At 40.3% G+C, this 14,528-nt stretch overlaps 1 long non-coding RNA gene across 4 annotated transcripts in view; it reads right to left on the bottom strand.

Moving 5' to 3' along the window:
* Positions 1–3,911: 3,911 nt before the first annotated feature.
* Positions 3,912–14,528, bottom strand: part of LOC129203524 (uncharacterized) — a 34,853-nt gene continuing 24,236 nt past the window's right edge. The window contains exons 3-6 of one of the 4 annotated variants that reach the window (XR_008576056.1): positions 11,714–11,902; positions 10,176–10,260; positions 8,893–8,962; positions 3,912–8,639 (exon numbers count right to left, since the gene is read on the bottom strand). This is a non-coding gene — a long non-coding RNA (uncharacterized LOC129203524). Of the gene's footprint in view, positions 10,261–11,713; positions 11,903–14,528 lie in introns of all 4 variants that reach the window. The other 3 variants (XR_008576059.1, XR_008576058.1, XR_008576057.1) reach the window with 3 other exon arrangements.

The raw sequence follows: 14,528 nt of genomic DNA, 5'->3' as shown, positions 1-14,528 counted from the left end.
TGAGCATCATTTGGAAATTCAGTATTTTGATGGAAGTTGTTTTAATAAAATTATTATTTTCAGTGGAAAAATGTGTCATACAGCTAATCTTTTTTCAGTTTAAAGTCACACAAGAGAAGGCACACATAGTGAGGAGGTGAGCAGATGGCATTTCACAGCAGAAAATTGTATTCGACTTCAATGTCAAAATAAAGAATGCTTAGGTATTTCTAAATCAAACTAGTCTGCACCATTTTATTCCATCAGTGATACTTAGTCTTCTTATACTGAGTGAAGACCAAAATGAAATACAGATATTCCACAATTCCATGTAGGTTGTAAATTCTATTTTCTGGCTAGGTCTAAATACAACTGAAATATACACAAATTCAAGTGTGATTTTATTTTTTTTTTTTCCTTTTGGAAATATATTAGTTTTGCCTAAAGTGTAAATCAATAAATGGTGTAAATAAATCTTACAATAATTATTTTAAGAAAAAATAGAGGACCACAAGAATAAAGACCACAAGACAGATATGTTTATGGCATCCTCATTTTTTTAAGAAAACAGGAAATATAAAGCTTTCACAGCTGAAGGCCAGTTTTGCATTCTAGTTCCTCCCAGATATTTTTTTTTTCAGCATTTTTTAAAGTTCACAAATCAAGGCAAGGGCATGTTCTCTTGTTCTCAGTAGGCAAAGCATATAGTTTTACTGCAAGGGGAAAAGGGCAGCAAAGTTGATCTGCAAATCTCTTACTTGAGCCTTAGTAATTTTAGACAGGTGCCCTTTGCTTAGCAATACTTTTTTCTTGAAAGAATGTATCTTGGCACAAAGAGGAAAAAAAAAGTAATTGTAGACATGTGGCCTTTAGAAAGCCAATGGCTTACAAATTAATTTTACTGGAGGCTGTGGCAATTACAAGAGTTGATATTGCCGTCTGGATATTCACCTGAACCTCACCGCAGAGTCCATTTCTCTGCCCAGGTTTCTGTTGCAATTTGTTGAGGAAATGCTGTAGATCTTGACATGTCCTAAAACCAAAACATTGTGGTCCTCTCACTGTTGAAGAGAATCAAGCTCCAGGTCTGTGGGTTGATACTCAAAGCCTTTCAGAGGCAAGCGCTCCTCACATGGAAGCTCACCTTTCGTTCTGCAGCTGCCATGTCTTTCTTTTGACAGTCGTCTCTGCTGAGAGCGAGGATGCCGCCAGCTAGGAATGAGCACTCGTGCTCTCCAAGGAACTTGAAGTGTCTTTAATTAAACTTTTTTTATAGATTGAGGAGAGAAAAGATGCTGTCCAGGGAAACAAAATCTTTTTCAGGAGAGATGCTAGTTCCAGGGAAAGATCTATTGGCAAAGATCAGGACAAGGGTCCTATTTCTTCTCAAAGAGTGGGAGACTGAAAACAGTTTGAGAACAAATCAGTAACCTAGTAAAAGCCAGTTCAGATCTGCCATCTGCCCAGTGATCACAAGAGCACTGAACTCCTGCACCCTGAGTGCCTTAATGCACAGGGCATGGGCACAGCACCTATTGCCTGCTTTTTGCACACGAAACACCATGAGATTGAGGGTCATTTTCTGTATAAAATGAGGGTTTGTTTTCAAAACCATTGAGCATTTCGTGTGGTGGAAAGTAACATTTCCAGCCCAATTCCAATGCTAGTACAAATAAAATAAAATAAAATAAAATAAAATAAAATAAAATAAAATAAAATAAAATAAAATAAAGACATGACAATCTTTTTTTCTGGGAAAGAAGAGAAATTCAGTGACCAATAATGCAATGGAAAAGATCCCAGTGTCATCAGCAAACTTAGGGTCTATCTTATAGGATCAATATAATACAGTGTCTCCCAAGTTTGCATGCCCCCTGTTCTGCAATCTTACGTTTGGATCCAGAACCCATGGAAAGCGCTGTACCCCACAGCAGAACCTGCTTTCCCATCTTCAGCAGGGTGTGGGACTGCAGCAGTCACCAACCTCATGGCAGAGCAGTCATCAGGGCCGTGGTACCTGTTGAGACAGCTACACGATGCTCACCCAGCTATGACCCTTCAAAGCTTGCCTGGGTTTGACCAGACTCAAGGTCTGGTTTGGTTTCCTGGGAACTTCACCCACATCATTTTTGAAACTGCCTACATGAAACATTTTAAAACCAAAGCTAATGGCATGTGTTTTCAGAGGTATTAACATGTTGTGATTCCTTCTCATTAAAACCCCTTCACAGTATTTTTCCCAGTTGTGTCACTCTTAACTTTCTGTGCTTCTTAAATGTTTGGGTTCTTGTTACTTCTGTGCTGCTTTGGCTTCTTAAACTATCTGCTTTTGAAGTGTCTTTTTTTTTTTTTTCTTGTAAATAAACTCAAAATTTAAATAATGATTAAATAATAGTTCACTAAATAAGATAGTTGTGGCATGTTGACTCAAATATGAGTTTATTTTCCATTATAAAATATGTCAATATTTATCCTTATTTAAAGCACAATTTTCTCCTATAATAGAGTCAATATTAAAGGAACTATCTATCTTAGAAATATATAAGATGCCATTTTTCATTGTCTGGAGATTTCAAAGCTGAGAAATATTGTAACTGCTGCTATATGAGCATAGCTCTTGAGTCAGCTTCAATAGGGCATTTTTCCATTAATCATTCTTTTACTGCTACTCAGTTTCAGCCATTAACTCGTGATGCCCAGAAGGCTTATAGCACAGAGAATTTGACTGCTGCCAATATAAAATCACCAATAAGAGGCTGAGATTTTTAAAAGATCTGTAGCAATTTGCGGAGGTTTTTAACAGCAGAATCCAGAAGGTAAATAACTTTTAAAGGTTTTGAAACTTGTGAAATCTATTATAAATTCTCAGTATGAATATTGATAACGTTGTTGCAATATCTTGTAAAAAGATGCTTACACTCAAAGCCTGCCTGCTTTTCAATAGCAATGAAGCCAGCAGTGGCCTTGAATCAAAACCCTACCTCTATGCAGCTTGAAATAATGAGATATTAAAAATGCAGCTCTTGGTGACGATCTATGCTCTGTTCTAAGCTTCAGATTAATTTTGCCCCACAGATTGAAGGCTTACATTTACAGCTTGGCCACCAGGGGAAGGAAAAGGACACAGCCCTGCAGATGTCATTGCATCATACTTCTCAGCACAGCAGGGCAGGCATACAATTTTAAACAACTCTGTTTCTGAATGCTTAGCTGGCCATTTTTCAAAGGAAAAGAAAAACCTTGAATTCAAGAACTGTATTTTTCCTCATGTATTTAACCGCATCAAAGTGTTTGTGCATAAGTATTAATGAGTTAGTTTTATCACCAGCATCAGAGAAAATCATCAACATCTATTTTGTTTGCTGCCTGGCTACGATACAGCTAATAATGGCAGTGCCTTGATTTGAGGTGAAATCCAGCTCTAAGGAGCAGTGGGTAATATTTCGGTGGTATAAAATGAGAATTAAATCTGTTGACAACAGCTTTATGTTTCAGAACTTTTGCAGGAAAGGATAGTGGCTGAAATTGATTCCCGTGCATGGGATTGGTCCTCATTCTCCATATGTGGTACAAAACAGCTTACACGGACCACATGTATAAGCCTGAATTTCAGTGGCTGTGAATTCTGAAACATAACCCAAATAAAAGGACAAATAACTCCAGATGTCTCGAAATAAATCTAGGTTCTCCTGCTCCTGGCTACTGTTTCAAGCCGACCAGCTTGTTGGCGGGACCAAAAGTGTATGGTGAATTTGATTTTAAGTTGAATGTTCTCCTTTTTTAACCTAGTTAATTTGTCTGGAGACCTTCCTGCTGATGGCTATCTAGGGTAGGGATTACATTTCAGTCTGGTTGAAGAGACCTCAAATGGCTCTCCCACAGAAGATGGAGCAAGAAACCTTTCACAGAGAGATGACAAGAGGCAGCTTAACTTTTACTGCATCAGACATGTCTATTTGTTTTGCCAGTGTCCACCATGGTTTTAGAGATATTAGTGACTTCATTTGCTGCAATTATATCTGATCACTGTAGAATTCTAAAGTCGTTTCCAGGCAGGACTAATGCGGGCCCGTGGAAGCAGGTACGAATCCCCCAGTGCATGGGAGACACCAGTTTCCACCAGGTTTCAATTTGGCTTTCCTTCAGCAGGTACATTACTGTCTATCACAGCATGCTATAACTCTGGGCTTCATCATTTTATGGGGAAAATTTCCCTCATTGCCGCCCAGTTTTCCTAAGAGGATGCAACTATTAGGGCTTTTCGCTCATCTTCCTAGGAGTCTGGACTCCACGCCCAGCAAAACTCATGCTTCCAAAACTGCACAAAAGAGTGCAATTTTTAAAAGTGGATGAATTCTTACTAGTCCCATAGGAGCTTTCCCAGCTGAAAGAAATGTCTCTGCTACATTGCTGCAAATGCAGCAGGTAGGTCTGTTTCACTCTCCTTCATCGTGGCAGAAAGCTGCTCAGCCCTGTTTGCTGCTACACTGGTGTACTTCAGAAGATACCAGCAGAAGACGCTTGCAACCAGTCACACACATATGCGAGTGTCCCGTATTTCAGCCTGACAGCCAGATGTGGCACATCTGCAGTACCTGAGGGAACTCTGACCACAGCACAAGGTTTGCATTCTCCCTTGCAGACTCCAGACTGGATGTACACAGCTCCTAGAGGACAGATCTACTGAGGCTTTATAAAGAAAATCTCCTTTCAGCTCCATCTGGCACAGTATATGCCGTGTGTCAAATGCAGAAAGGGAAGCTGTGATGGCTGTTTGGCACTGCCCTTCAGAGCCAGGCAAGGGAACTCCGTGCCCAGCAGCGTGACAGCTCTGCTGCTTCTCCCAGCGTCTGAGTTCAACATCACAGAGCGACACAGCAGAGCAACACATGCCGACTGAAGCAACACCACCACTCAAATCAATATAGTCCTCATACTTATGTGTCCTTGCTTTAGTAATCAGGGTGAGAGGATGTGGGGATCAGAGGGGCTTGCACTGATTTCATCCCCAACCCCAGATGTGGAACGTGGGCAGCGCATGCCATACACACATAGCATGAGTCCATTGCAGATCTGTGGTCGTGCTGGTCTCACTGCAGGCAGCAACAAGTCCTCTTCCTGGTTATGTGGCTCCCTTCCTCATGCGAATCTATCATCACCTTCCTTTCCCACTTCTTCACCAGCACCAAGGGGATGGAGCCCCCTTAATGAACTAATCTTGTTTCTGAAGCTCTTAATTTTAAACTTTCTTGACATACTGGGGGCAAGCAAAAGCAGCCCCGTGTACATCATGGGTAAATTATTATTGTAAATACATTATTAGCAGCATTTACAGTGTATTAACAGTGCAAAATTATTAGCTGAACACACAAAAAATTACACAGGATCAAAGCACAGTAGGATCCAGCCAAGGTCATGGGAAGAGGAGTGTGATATCCCTGTGAGGATGGCAGCTTGTCACAAGTGGGAGATGGGATCCAGGATGGACACTCTGTTCTTATTTTGGCAGCACCGTCTGGAGGACCTGACAGCAGTAAGTACTCAGGACAGCACTGTCTCTGTTGGTCACATCTTCTTCCCTTGGGTATAAAACAAAAAGCACTGCCTTGGATCCACTTAGACCTTAACTTCAGGTGGAAGAAGTGGCCACTTGCGTAGGAATATCTCCCAAGAATGCAGAAAATTGCTTGGGCAATCATGTCACTTTAAAAGCTAGAGAAATTAAGTGAGACCAGTTTTGAGGCCACAGCCAGCGCAAAGATATAAGTGAGGTGAAGAAAGCAAAAGTTTAAGAAAAGTGCTAAAGCATGAACCCTTGTGACCTCTTTTTTTTCCCCATGTAGTTATTGATGTTTCACTTTTGTTGTTATCAGCAGGATGGTTCATCTGAAATGGTGACTTGTCAGATCTGGCATGGAAATCAGGCATACAGCTAGAAAAGACATTGTCATAGCTTTGGAAAACTGTCCCAGAGAGCCATCACCTCAGTGGCTAAGCTGAAGGGCGGATTAGACAAAGGAAGTGGGGTTATATAAAGGAATACAGGCTTTAAAGAAAAATCAGCACTTTAAAGAAAATCAGTCCTCAATCCTTTCTGTTTTAAAATTAATTGCTAATTTAATTACAAGAGGAATGTGGTATGATGAGAGAAACTTCACCTCTGAAAGACGGTAATTCTGGCATTGGGCAGAGAAGATAGTTTTTCTTCTTCCTCCACTTTTCAGTTAAAAACACTTATTCAGAATTTGGGTTGAAAGTTATAATTTAATTTTTTTTTCCTTCCCTTTTTTAATAAAAGTAGGTGGAGAAAAGAAGGGTAAAAGATCTCAGATCAGGCCAAGTGACAGAGTGGGACAGCCCTGAGCTGATGCTGACATTGGAGATGGACCTAAAACCTAGCACTGTTGGGGACAATCTGAGTTCACAGGACAGAGGTCTTGGCACTTCCCCAATTTAATTGAAAGGACAAGGTCTGTGAGAGACATCAACCAGTTTCAGTTCAGCTGAACAATTCCGATAGTTATTGTTTCTGTTCTCCTCGGCTGCAGATCACCAGACCCTCTGATAAATATGAATGAAGATGCATCATACCCTTACAAGTAAGCCCCACCAGCTGTGTGCTAGCATTATGCAGACTTTCTTGACTAGGAGTGAGGAAGCTGCCATGGTACCTGGATGGGTGCATGCAGAAGCTCAGCCCATTGGTTTGTGGCTGGTGTTGAGGCACCAGGGTATGCACAGGTCTGCTTCCAACGGGGGACTGTGGCTTTTAAATACAGTGTGCTGGATGGTAACCTCAATCCTGACTATTCTAAATTTTCCTCCCAAATACTGTTTAAACAGGTATCCACACAAGCAGATAGAAAAAAGTAGACACAGCACATGGTGATGCCTGATGAGCTGCAGGCTAACTCCTATTTGTTGAGCCCAAGGGATCTGGTTGTCTCTGTGCCAAGAAGAGCAGAGGCCAGCTGAGCATCCCACCCAGACAGCCAGCAAGACACAAAGATCATAAATGGAGCAGGAGGGGGAGTCCCCGCCTTAAACAGAGCAAATACAGCACTGAGTAGGTGGTATTCTGTCCCAAAATGAAGCAAGGGTTTCCTGATCCCACCTTGTAGAAAGTCAGGGGAACAGGGGATGTGATCGCTCACAGAAACAAGATGCCTACTCAAATTGGACTCTAACGTCTCTGCATGAGGCAGTATTGCACAGCACGCTCGCAGCCACCCACTCAGGAGAGTCCAGGGCTCCCTCCCACAGCTCTGCACTGCACCAACATTGTGCTGATCCCCTGGCCTCTCACCATTAATCCAAGCAAGACCTGGGTAAACATCTTTTGGCATACAGCTTTGCAGACAAGCAAATCTGAGCACATTTGTAAAGTAATTAACTTCCTTACAAATTGCTTAGATTTGCTTCTCTAATCATAAAAAACCACACAATACAAATAGCACTGGCTTTCTCATTACAGAAATGACCCTGTTGCTATCCACACTGTTGTCATTCTGCTAAGCTAGGCTATAATGATTAGAATTTGGAGTCATAATCATCATTCTTTATCCACCTCTCTCAAAGGTAAACTTCTTGGGACAGATCCTCAGCTTCAGGGAGACTGTTGTAAAACTGAAGTAATGTCATTGTGTTCAAAGAGTGAGAGAGAAAGCAGAAATCTCTCTCCAGGCTTCAAAAACAATTGGCCCTTCTTTAGTAATAGCTAACACAGACCGATAGTTTATTATGAGACTTGACTGTCAGTTACTGCAGGAATCCAGCAAAGAGAATCTCTGACTTGGAGGCATCAATAAAAAAATTATCCAGGTAAAACAGTAGCTTACCAAAAGCAAAATATAGTGTGTATCCACTGGATTTATTGAATGCAAACACAAACTTGAATAACTCTCTGGTTAAAAGGAACGGATGGAAAAGGTTGCTATGCAAAATTGAAACTAGATTTTTCAATGTTGCTTTTGATTGCCTTTCATAAGGTTTTCTATTATAAGAGTTCATTTAAGGGTCTTATCTCTCTAGTAAATGGTTGACGTAAATACTCACTTAAGCTTTTGCATTTATGTGCCAGTTGCTTAGTAAAGAGCAGAATTAATAAAATGTGATCTCCATGTGATTGTGGGTCAATTTTTGCCATGCTTATTGCTGATGAATACAGCTTACCTGCTTTCACTGGGTCTTGAGTTACATTAAGTTAATAAAAGTCTTTGGTTCCTCTTCACATGATCTTAAAAGACAAGTTCCTGCTTATGTTCTGCCTCTTGTACTGTTCTTCAGCTTCAAATCCATGTTCCATCAGTCAAAAAAATGATACTTAGTATGAAAATGTGGTGCAACATGTATGATTTAAATTGCATGACCATGGCAGAATAGTGTTCTTAAATTGAATTTTACACTCTGAGCTGTACTAAGCATGAGGTCATTTCCAGTTTGCGTCATGTCAGAAGTATACTGTTTAAACTGTTGTGTTACTAACCACATACCTCTTTTTTGAAACATTACTTCTCTAGCTTTTGAGTTTGGGGAATAATGGTATGGAGTCCAGGCTTCTTGTGTCCTACAGCTGGAGCCAGTAGTCTCTCCCGTCTGCATTCCCATCAAGTTTTATTTAAATTCCACCTCAGAAACTGAGGTCTGAAAAGCAATGAGTTCTGGAGAATTTCATGGGGATCAGAGGGAGAGTGGGGTGTTATTGAACAGATAAATAAAAAAAGTAAATAATCCACATATTATTTACTATACTGTGTAGAATAGTCCCACTGGGTCTTGGCCAGTACAGGCAAAGTTCAAGAGAATAACTCAACATTTCAAAGAGAGTGAAACAGTTGTAAAAGTAGAAAGGCTACTAAGCATTACTCCTGGATATAGGATACCCATAAATGTATAGATTAAATCAATAAGCACCTTTAAAAATCAACTAGAACATTGTCACCAATTACAGCAGACCAGATGTTCAGGCAGACAGGCATAAAAACTGCAACACAAAGATTTGCAGAATGTTAGCAAGGGTGTATTGTATCAAAGTCCCTATGTATAAAAATACATGTACTTACCAAAACCAGTGCTAAATGAAAGGTGAGTCACCACGTATATAGCAAGATTTAAGCAAACACCTCCTGTATGTACTGATACAGTCCTAGAGCAAGTGGTTCCAATGGGAAAGCAGACAGCATTTCAGGTCTGTATTCAGACATGACTCTAATCTGTTTGCTCTTCCACCTCAGAGATGGAGTGAGATGAAACTGGTAGGTGGGAAATGTCTTTGGTTTATGTACAGTGTCACTTACCTATTATTTAAGATGACCTAGTTCTGATCAAAATCCTCCGGTAATGAATGGTACCGAAGGATCCAAAGAAAAAATAGATGGCCAAACCTCACCCTACACCTCTGGAAATGTTCAGATTACAGTGTTAACTTGATCTCATCTAAACTTTGAAAAAAATAATGATAGATAACGAAGAGAATAAACTATAGAGTTGTCATCTCTCACAAGCATTCCTGCCAGATTTACTAAGCCAGTTAACCATTGTTGCACACATGTATTTAACTGTGATAAGAGTCCTTTTTAAAATGTACTGATTGCAGTCTCTGAGAGATAAATCTCACTGCCTGGCACTGTAATTAACTCAAGATTTATTAATTTATCAAGATTCCTGAAACAAGCATGTCTAATTGCCCTTCTTTATTAATACATTCAAGAATGTTTAACATTTTATTGCCATTTAAACAAGAGTTCTAATAAGTTACAGTATCAATTAATGGTCCTGTTAAAAGTCAGCTGGTATTTTTACAATAGCAGCAGAACTCGTTGTTACAAATTAAACACCATGGAGCAGTCATAAGTTTTGTGGGTTTGTTTGGAAAGGTGCATTGCAATGATACACTGCCAAGATTTTAATAAGCATCTCCCACAAGACATTCCTTTCTTAAGAGGATGGTAAAAAAAACTTTAATTTTGGGTTTGCCCAGAAAAGGAGAATTAAGGAACAGGAACTCCATTAGTGTATTTGTCTTTTAAAAACAGTACGCATTTCCAAAGCCCCCAAAGTAAGTGCACTACATTGCACTGTTTTTGTTTGGTTCTTGAAATGCGTTGATCTTCAGTTTTTTTGTTTTGGTTTGGTTTTTTTTTTTTTCTGGGGACGTCATCAATTTGAACCAAACTGGTATTAATATACATACTCACCTCTATGCTCCTCACTCATGGCCTTTCTCACCTCTGGAAGTGTGTAGCAGTGAAGATTGGTGCTGAAAAGCCTTCGTGGTCAATCCTGTCCCATGGATAAAGCAACAGTTGATAGTTCATTTGCACTAAAGCAGTCTTACTTTGGAACTGCAAATAACTGACCAAAGGAACAAGCAGAGCTGACCAGAATGGCTTTTCAACAAGGTATGCTGTTCTCTTGAAATCTAAGTTTTCTATAGGTGGACTAGTTTTCATCCAGCTTTCATTAGGATGTTTCTTTTGAAGCCTGAGACTTGGTGATGATACAGGTATAATAATTAAAGTTGACTACAGTGTCAGCTGAAACACTGGCCTGTGACGTGAACAGCACATCACAAATGTTCTACATTGTTTTACAGTGGCATTTATCAGGACACCTTTAAAGTAACCAAACTGAATGATGCATGATGATTTAGCAATCGAACTCAGTTTCTTACTTCAATATTGGCCAATAAACTCATACTTTTACTTACTGAAAGAATTGCTATAAACTTGATATGTTAGATGCATTAAGCCAATTGAAGTATTTTTATTTCCTTTGTGAACATGTCACATAAATTTCCATAAGCCACTGAACACTGAAGAGATGAACACAATAAACTGGGAAATGACTTGCTAACTTAGGCATAGTGGGTAGTGTATTCAAAAACCACCAGACACCACACCAGGAGCTAGTATTTTGGCTGCTGTAATCCTCTTAGGAACCTCATCTTAGGAGGTTCTCACTCCCCAAAACAACTGTTGCAAGAATCCCACAGATACACAGTCAGATTTTTACCCAGAGATTTTTAATTTTCTTCCCTGAGATGCATACAAACTTCAGGATTTTGCAGTTGGCGTTCTCAGGTCTCTTTCAGATGTGTCCTAGTCCTTTCCAAATAGGACATAATATTCCCAAATTATTAAAAAAAAAAAACAAACTTATTCATGAATGACAACCCTAACAACAAATTGGCAATTCGTAGGTTAATAACAGTAGACTGCTATTTAAAGGAATTTAGCTATTCCTTCCTCAATGAGATATTTAAGAAGCATTCTGTGTTTGAATATGCACTCAGCATTTATTCTTGTGAATAACTTTTTTCAATGAAAATGGAAAAATTTTCCAGTGAACCTTGCCAAAGCTCAGGTGCTCAGTCAGGTCCAGGATACTTTGCACCAAGACCTTGAGCCAAGAGATTTCACCATCATAAACCTTTCCTCCTGGTATTGTGTAACATAGGGCTCACCTTGTCCTTCAAGCAGAAGGTTCATATGCTATGATTTAGGTGGGCCAAGGAGAAGGCAAAGTTCACAGCCAAGTATCTGCCAGAGAAAATGCTCTTCTTTGGACAGCGTGTGGTAATTTACGTGCGGTAACCCTATCCATACGCTTATCTGTCCCTACATGCAGTACTGTGTAGGAAGCCCCTAGTGTGACTCCCATACCAAAAGTATCCATGTCCATGGCTTGATGAAGAGGTAGCTTCATCCTGTAGAAATTTTTAGGGGCTACTCACCTATGATATAGTTGAGCTTTGTGCTTCCAGCTCTCTCTTGTGCTGCTCTAGTGATGATGCCAGGCCAGGAAGAGAAATAGGCTCCTTCTCAGGAGGGTTTGATGTGACCTGCTGGGGCAGCCTTCAGGGTCCTGAGAGGGGACCTCTGCTCCTCAGAGGGGACGTCCATTCCACAGGCACTGTGCAGAGCTGGCATGAGACAGTCAAATTAATGCTGAATCAGAAAAAGTGCAGTCATGCTCAAATCATCTTTTCCCATGCTGACGTGTTTTCCTTGATAGGCTAATTTGCTCCAGTGGATATTAGGCTAAACCGATGATATCACCACAGGAACCAGATCAAGTAGAGCCAGTACTGCACTGGGCTACATAAATAGAGTCAAGAGAAGCAGAATACTTTTTTTTTTTTTTTTTTTTTTTTTGGTGATCCGGGAATGTAAATCCAAAGAGTTTTAATCTTCACACCAATGACCCTGTGTAAACCCACAAGTGTTCCTCACCACAGTGCCAGGTTTTTATTCAGGGAGTTTCTTACACTGGGATTCTGTTACCGCTTGAAAACAAAGCCTACATAATTTCTGGAAACAAACTGCTTAGCTGGGAGGGAATGACTTGCGCTGTTTTAAAAGCCATTAAAGCATACTTAGTGATCCCTTTATCATCTAATTATGACATGCTGACCAGCAGAAGGGATTGACTGCTTAAAATACTGTCTGCTTTTTCTAGCTATCTCAGCTGGTCTAAGAAAGCATTTTACCCCTTGCTATTAAACGTGCTGCTCACATCTCTCATACCCACCCATAAGAGTCAACTCCTCAGTTCCATAAATGAACAGTTCCGTGGGGTTTTCTCTGAGGTATGAACCAAAGTGCTTGATACAGTATCATCATGCTTTCATAAGAGGTCCTTACACTGTTTTTGACCAGTTGTACAGTGGTTGGTTTTGTTTGTTTGTTTGTTTGCTTGTTTGTTTTCAGACTATTAAGGCAAAAGGAATAATGTTAGTAGGTGATAGAACTGAAGAGGGGTTTAGATGATTTGGATTTAGTTCCTTCAAGGTCATACCTGGGTCTCTGGAACTCAGGTTTAATCCCTCAAATCTCCATTGATAAGTAGGGGATAATAATTTCTTTGTCTGTCTAGTCTGCTTGGATTAACACCCTGCAGGAGCTTGAATTCCTCCCTGGCAAAGGCAGCTTTTGCATGGGGCCTGAAGTTATCACTATAATACATAGAATTATAAACACAATCTCCTTTTTTTCCCTCAGAAAAAGCCCTTTAATTTAAAATTATCATTGCAGTTTCAACTTCAACCATCTTTTACTGACAAATAAAGTGACTGAAAATTAAAGTTCATAACAACAAGGTGTGGCAGGGGCATTTAAATGCAACTGTCAGTGAGCAGGGGAACACGTGCAATGTGGTTTTGAACCCTGTCTCTGCCACTGGTGTTTTTCAGTGTCCTTTGGCTTCACTACCTTTAAAATGAAGGTAGTAACAACTCTCCCATTAATCCCTTTAGTCCATAGATGTTTCGGTAGCTTTCTGTGAAGAGCATCTCTCTGGCAGCTAGCGGAGGTTTCAGAGCTAAGGTAAGCATCCAGGTTGTCAACGCATTCCAAGGGAAGAGTCTGTTGCGTAAGAAACCAGTGCTGATTGGCAAGCTGCTGAATTGGCTGGCAGAGAAGAGCAGAAGGAAGAGGTTTACATTCTGTCTACTACCTTGTCCTATTATCAACCTACTTCAAAGCTATTACAATTCTAAATCCTGTTAAAATCTAAAGGGTTTTTTAAGCATTAAGAGTTTAGGGTAGTGATTTTTCTGGTCTCAGGTCCTTCAACTTCTGTTAATACTTACTCAAATTTTCCCTGCAAACTCTGAAACTGGCATTTTTAATGTAAGCATAAATACAATTTCCATTTGTCACAGAACATCTGGATGTGAAACTTCTTAAAACACCATAACATGAATTTTTTTACAGAAAATAAAAGACAAATCAAAAAACCTTTTCCACTCATCTGTGAATCCCTGAGCATCCCCTCTGCCTATGGCTCACTTGTAGATTCAAGCCCACAAGACTTAAGCAAGCACAGGATTTGGTTTCAACACAACCAACTACACTCCTGGCACTTAAAAGGTGAAGTAGGAAAGAGCTATTTGGTGTCTCTCAGGCAGAAGCATTTAGCTTGAGCCCATGGAAGGCAGTGGATCTTGCTTGCTCTTTCCAGAGTCGCTGTGATATGAAATCGTTTCCTCTTACAACTGATACCATGAACTGAATGTCCCCAGATGAGGCAAACCTCAAAATTACAGGGATTATCTCCAACCCAGCCCACTTGTTCTTTACATAGCCATTTCTGAACCAGCAATATCAGAGCAGCTGGTGCAGAATATCAAAATCAGGACAAATTGTACTTGGTTTATAGCTGCCCAGCTCAAACACAGAATTTTGCGGTCAGGAGAGCACTTGCTGGTGGTCCACAGAGACCTTAGTCTTAGTGAGCCATATGATGATGGCTCCTCCTCTGGGTGTCTGATGCGAGGAGAGGAAGAGGTGATGCCAGTGGCATAATTACTGTCTCATAGGGGTTGGGATGCTCCTGAATCCAAAAGGATTGAAAACATTCTGCAACTTTCCTAATATAAATGTGCTAAATATACACCACTGCATCCATTCCAAGAGTATTCTGGTAAGTGAGAAGTATCTTACACCAATTCTAGGGCAGCAGTTAATAGCCTGTGGTGGGTTGACCCTGACTGGAATCTGCTCTGTCACTGCCCTCCTCAGCTGGAGAGAAAATATAACGAAAGGCTC

The sequence above is a fragment of the Grus americana genome, chromosome 2, assembly GCF_028858705.1.
Source record: "Grus americana isolate bGruAme1 chromosome 2, bGruAme1.mat, whole genome shotgun sequence".
Taxonomy (NCBI): domain Eukaryota; kingdom Metazoa; phylum Chordata; class Aves; order Gruiformes; family Gruidae; genus Grus; species Grus americana.
Note: the sequence above shows the minus strand (reverse complement) of the source record. Positions and strands in the feature narration are given on the sequence as shown.